General features: G+C 41.1%; 1 long non-coding RNA gene across 1 annotated transcript in view; it reads right to left on the bottom strand.

The window, feature by feature from the left end:
* Positions 1-433: 433 nt before the first annotated feature.
* Positions 434-6000, bottom strand: part of LOC148772985 (uncharacterized) — a 174380-nt gene continuing 168813 nt past the window's right edge. The window contains exon 3 of the long non-coding RNA XR_016036988.1: positions 434-580. This is a non-coding gene — a long non-coding RNA (uncharacterized LOC148772985). The remainder of the gene's footprint in view (positions 581-6000) is intronic.

Here is a 6000-nt window from a genome sequence, read left to right as displayed (position 1 = left end):
CTTCTGGTAACGGTGCACTAGACAATTTAACAACATCCCCTCCACCACCACCCACCCTCCACCACCACCACAACCTAGGCCCTCTGTTTTACTTCTCCTGAAAATAAAACCTCATAACTGTATCAGAGTAGAAGAGGGGCTTTGGGGATTTAATTGCTTCGCAAATACAACTGCCTTCAAACCTCCAATTTTCAACCTTGCCTTCACCCTTCATGTTCAAGGAGTCACCATTCCCTGAGACCTTTGGAAGTCCCCAGGTATAAACTTGTTTCTCAACCTCCCCCTCCATCAAGTTAAGGGTTCCATTCAGTTCTCATACCAACTAAGTCAGGTACCAGGCAACACGCTTCCTAACGACCAACATTTTGTCGTATTCATTTTTAGGCTATTCTCTTGGTACTTGCCCTCTGATACCCTCTCTCAGTGCCTACCGTCTTACTTTGTTTTCTCTTACCTTGGATGTGATGGAATTCCAGTTAAGCTATTTCAAATCGTGAAAGTGCGACACTCAATATGCCAGCAAATCTGGAAAACTCAGCAGTGGCCACAGGACTGGAAAAGGTCAATTTTCATTCCAATCCTAAAGAAAGGCAATGCCAAAGAATGTTCAAACTACCACATAGTTGCACTCATCTCACACACTAGTAAAGTAATGCTGAAAGTTTTCCAAGCCAGGCTTCAACAATACATGAACCATGAACTTCCAGATGTTCAAGCTGGTTTTAGAAAAGGCAGAGGAACCAGAGGTCAAATTGCCAACATCCACTGGATCAACGAAAAAGCTTTGATTGTGTAGATCACAATAAATTGAGGAAAATTCTGAAAGAGATGGGAATACCAGACCAACTGACCTGCCTCTTGAGAAATTTGTATGCAGATTAGGAAGCAACAGTTAGAACTAGACATGGAACAACAGACTGGTTCCAAATAGGAAAAGGAGTACATCAAGGCTGTATATTGTCACCCTGCTTATTTAACTTGTATGCAGAGTACATCATGAGGAACGCTGGGCTGGAAGAAGCACAAGCTGGAATCAAGATTGCCAGGAGAAATACCAATAACCTCACATATGCAGATGACACCACCCTTATGGCAGAAAGTGAAGAGGAACTCAAAAGCCTCTTGATGAAAGTGAAAGAGGAGAGTGAAAAAGTTGCCTTGAAGCTCAACATTCAGAAAACTAAGATCATGGCATCCGGTCCCATCACTTAATGGCAGATAGATGGGGAAACAGTGGAAACAGTGGCAGACTTTATTTTTCTGGGCTCCAACATCACTGCAGATGGTGACTGCAGCCATGAAATTAAAAGACGCTTACTCCTTGGAAGGAAAGTTATGACCAACCTAGACAGCATATTGAAAAGCAGAGACATTACTTTGCCAACAAAGGTCCGTCTAGTCAAGGCTATGGTTTTTCCAGTGGTCATGTATGGATGTAAGAGTTGGACTGTGAAGAAAGCTGATTGCCGAAGAATTGATGCTTTTGAACTGTGGTGTTGGAGAAGACTCTTGAGAGTCCCTTGGACTGCAAGGAGATTCAACGAGTCCATCCTAAAGGAGATCAGTCCTGGGTATTCTTTGGAAGGACTGATGTTGAAGCTGAAACTCCAATACTTTGGCCACCTGATGTGAAGAGCTGACTCATTGGAAAAGACCCTGATGCTGGGAAAGACTGAGGGCAGGAGAAGAAGGGGACAACAGTGGATGAGATGGTAGGATGGCATCACCGACTCAATCAACATGGGTTTGGGTATACTCCAGGAGTTGGTGCTGGACAGGGAGGCCTGGTGTGCTGCGGTTCATGGGGTCTCAAAGAGTTGGACACGACTGAGCGACTGAACTGAACTTTGTACTTGTGGTTTTATCTTATTGTTATCTCTTTACTCTCATTTTATAGGGATGTCAGGGGGACAAGAAAATAAATGCATTTTCACTCTGGCATCTTAAATACAAGTTGAAATACAGCAATTCTGCCATATTTCCAAAGAGCCAAAATAAAGTAAGGGAGCAGATAAATATGAAGTCTCTGAACCCAGGTCACCTGGTTTAAGAAATAGCTCAGAGAAGTTATTTCACTTCTCTGTCCCTCAGTTTATTTGTAAGATAAAGAAAATAACAAACCTGTCTGAGATGTGCTGTGATTATAATATGAATTAATACATGCAAATTAGCTGATTGCCACGTGATGAGTGCTCAATAAATCTTAATTATTATTAGTGATTTCACTAGATCTGTGTGCATGCTTTCATAATAGCAAGGGAGAAATGAAAAATTTTTGCATGAGCTTTTGCAAAAATATTTGTTTCATATAAAAAACAATCCACTAAAATATATCTAATATATTAGGAATTTCTCTTCTAAATCTTATTTATGTGCTCTTCATTTTTTCTTTTTGTAAAGATTTTTTTTTTACATGGCCAGCTTTTAAAGACGTTACTGAATTTATTATAATATTGCTTTTTAAATTATTATTATTTCTTCCAGCCCACTCCCCTCTAATTCACAGTCCAAAAACAGGATTTTCCCTAAGGCTCCCTTTGCCCAAGGAACCAGTTGGGCATGAAGAAATGCTGCCCCCTTGTGACCACTTCTCATAACAACTTTAAAACCGGTGCTGATTGTCATTCAGTTGCTACTTCATGTCTGACTCTTTGTGACACAATGGACTGCAGCATGCCAGGATTTCCTGTCCTTTACCATCTCCCTGAGTTGGTTCAAACTCATGTCCGTTGAGTCGGTGATGCCATCCAACCACCTCATCTTCTGTCGTCCCCTTCTCCTGCCTTCAGTCTTTCCCAGCAACAGGGTCTTTTCCAATGAGTCGGCTCTTTGCATCAGATGGCCAAAGTATTGGATCTTTAGCTTCAGCATCAGTCCTTCCAATGAATATTCAGGACTGATTTCCTTTAGGATTGACTGGTTTGATCTCCTTGTTGCCCAAGAGACTCTCAGGAGTCTTCTCCAGAACCACAGTTCAAAAGCATCAATTCTTCAGCACTTAGCCTTTTTTATGGTCCAACTCTCACATTAGTATATATGACTACTGGAAAAACCATAGCTTTGTATATGGACCTTTGTCCGCAAAGTGATGTCTTTGCTTTTGAATACACTGTCTGGGTTTGCCATAGCTTTCCTTCCAAGGAGCAAGCATCTTTTAATTTCATGGCTGCAGTCACTGTCTGCAGTGATTTGAGCCCAAGAAAATTGTCTGTCATTGTTTCCATTGTTTCCCCATCTATTTGCCATGAAATGATGGGACCAGATGCCATGATCTTAGTTTTTTGAATGTTGAGTTTTAAGTCAGCTTTTTCACTCTTCTCTTTCACCTTCATCAGGAGGCTTTTCAGTTCCTCTTTACTCTCTGTCATTAGGGTGGTATCATCTGCATTTCTGAGGTTATTGATATTTCTCCTGGCAATCTTGATTCCAGCTTGTGATGCATCCAGCCCAGCATTTTGTATGATACGCTCTGCATAGAAATTAAATAAACATTGTGACAATATACAACCTTGACATACTCCTTTCCCAAGTTTGAACCAGTCCATTGTTCTATGTCCAGTTCTAACTGTTGTTTCTTGACCAGCAAGCATACAGGTTCCTCAAGAGGCAGGTAAGGAGATCTGGTATTATGATCTCTTTAAGAATTTTTCAGTTTGTTGTGATCCATATAGGCAAAGGCTGTAGAATAGTCAATGAAGAAGACTGATGCTGATGGGCTCTTAATACTCACAAGCCCTTAATCAGAGGTCTTCTGGAATCTGAGACTGAGCTACGTGAGCTTTCTGCCATTTGTTTTTGCTGTCCTGGTTTCCAGCACGCTTGGCTTCTTGTCACTTCCACTGTGCTGGGTTTCCTTCACATTCAGCCTCCACAGAGTGAGCTTTCACCAAGTTGGGCTTCTGCTGTGCTTGGTCCCTGCATCGCTGGGGATGAGCTAAGGCTGCTTCGGCCAGGTTATATCCAGCTCACAGCACCAGACATGTCGGGAGAGTGTGTAATTTCCTCGATTCTGTCTTGCCACAACAAAGGTTTGAAACTGCAGACTAGTATTACAGCTTGGTTACAGCTCAGAGTTTATTCAGCGAACAAAATATAGTACACCCTCGAGACATGAGGGTGGGCTGACCCCAAGGGAGAGACCTGCTTCTGTTTTATGGTGTTTGGTTTTTTGGCTGTGAGGCATGTGGGAAATTAGCCCCCCTACCAGGGATCAAACACACACCCTGTGCACTGGAAGGCAAAGTCTTAACCACTGGACTGCCAGGAGAGTTCTCACTTTTTCTTCTTTTATTTGTTCCTGTTTGCTGACACCACATCCATTCTCAGTTCTCTTCTAATAACACATAAAGTAATGAATGAATCTGTTACTCTGGCACCAGTTGGCATCACCTACTAGCCTCCTAATCCCATTCACTACAGGTTTCCCATCAGCTAGCACCCAATCCTTTCTTTGGGTTTTCTTTCGTAACTATGCTTGGGTCTATATCAGAACATCAGCTGTAAGTTTTTGGCCCCCATTTCCTTACAGCTTGTTTTGCACTCTTTTTTTACCTTTTATGCATGCTTGCCATCAAAGGACATGCTTCCCTTATTAGCAGAAGTCAGTAACTAGAAACCATTCAATTTATATGTTATGAAGGAAGTGATCAATTTTATACCATCATTTTGCTGATATTTGATAAAGAAAGAGGACTATTAAGGTGGTTCCCAGCTATGAGATTTTCTCTCTAAAATTCCCTGCCTCAGCCCATGGGTCTGGCTGCCCAGTTCTGGGACTGCAGCATCACTCTCTACATAGCCAGTGCTTCAGACACAGAAAAGAGCTTCAAAATCATCCATAACACTAGATTCATGCAAGTGTTTCATTTCAATAAATGAATGTTTTTGCCTTTCTCCATGGAAGTAAAACAGTACACATTGGATTTTATTTTCTAACTACTCAATCAAATTTCTAACTATTCATTTATGTGTTATATAAGTATGGGTATATTTAATTATATATGTGTGTATTTTTAAATGACTGGAAGGAAAAGTACATACAACATTCTTTTCCCAGTTGTCTGCTTGGGCTTTTTTTGGCAGCTCCTAAATTGGATGCCACTGAAAATAACTTCCCTTAGAAACTTCAAGACCTCTTTTTCACAGGTCAGAAGTCGAATCTTACTTAGATCAGAGCAACTTGCTAGAGTGACAGAGCAGAGGCTTGTTGGCTGTGCCCTAAGCAAACCTTGTTCTTTTGCTTCAGAGCTAGAAAGCACCGGGGTTACTATATATTCTTTGGAGCAGATGAAAACATCATTGAGTGGGCAGTTTTTATTCCTTTTCTCTATTTGTATCAGTTTATCCAAATCTATAATCCTTTGGTGGGGCAAAACAGTGTCTTAGTGCATTTATGCAAAATCATTTTGTAAACTTGAAAAATGCTACATGACTATCTATAAGTAATTATTATCTTCTCAAATATGGGGTAGTTTCTTCAACCAGCTGATACTTTTACCATTAACATCCTTTAGAGACGGAAAAACAATCATAAGTATAAGCTTACTTGGTTTCAAGAAAGGTCAAAGATGCCTGCTCATGATGCCAATCAAAAGCCTCAAAAATCTGGGTCATTGATCATGGTTCTTTCAGTCGAACGATAAATATTAAAAAGTGACAGGACCCTCTTGGTCATTAAGTGTCCAACATCACACAACAGTTCAGTTCAGTCGCTCAGTTGTGTCTGACTTTTGCAACCCCATGGACTGCAGCACGCCAGTTTTCCCTGTCCATTACCAACTCCCGGAGCCTACTCAAACATGTCCATTGAGTCAGAGGCGCCATCCAATCATCTTATCCACTGTCGTCCCCTTCTCCTCCTGCCTTCAATCTTTCCCAGCATCAGAGTCTTTTCCAATTAGTAAGTTCTTTGAATAAGGTGACCAAAGTATTGGAGTTTCAGCTTCAACATCAGTCCTTCCAATGAATATTCATGACTGATTTCCTTTAGGATTGACTGGT

The sequence above is a fragment of the Moschus berezovskii genome, chromosome Y (assembly GCF_049115385.1).
Source record: "Moschus berezovskii isolate FMDL1 chromosome Y, NW_MosBer_1.0, whole genome shotgun sequence".
NCBI lineage: Eukaryota > Metazoa > Chordata > Mammalia > Artiodactyla > Moschidae > Moschus > Moschus berezovskii.
This window is presented reverse-complemented; position numbering and strand designations above follow the sequence as displayed.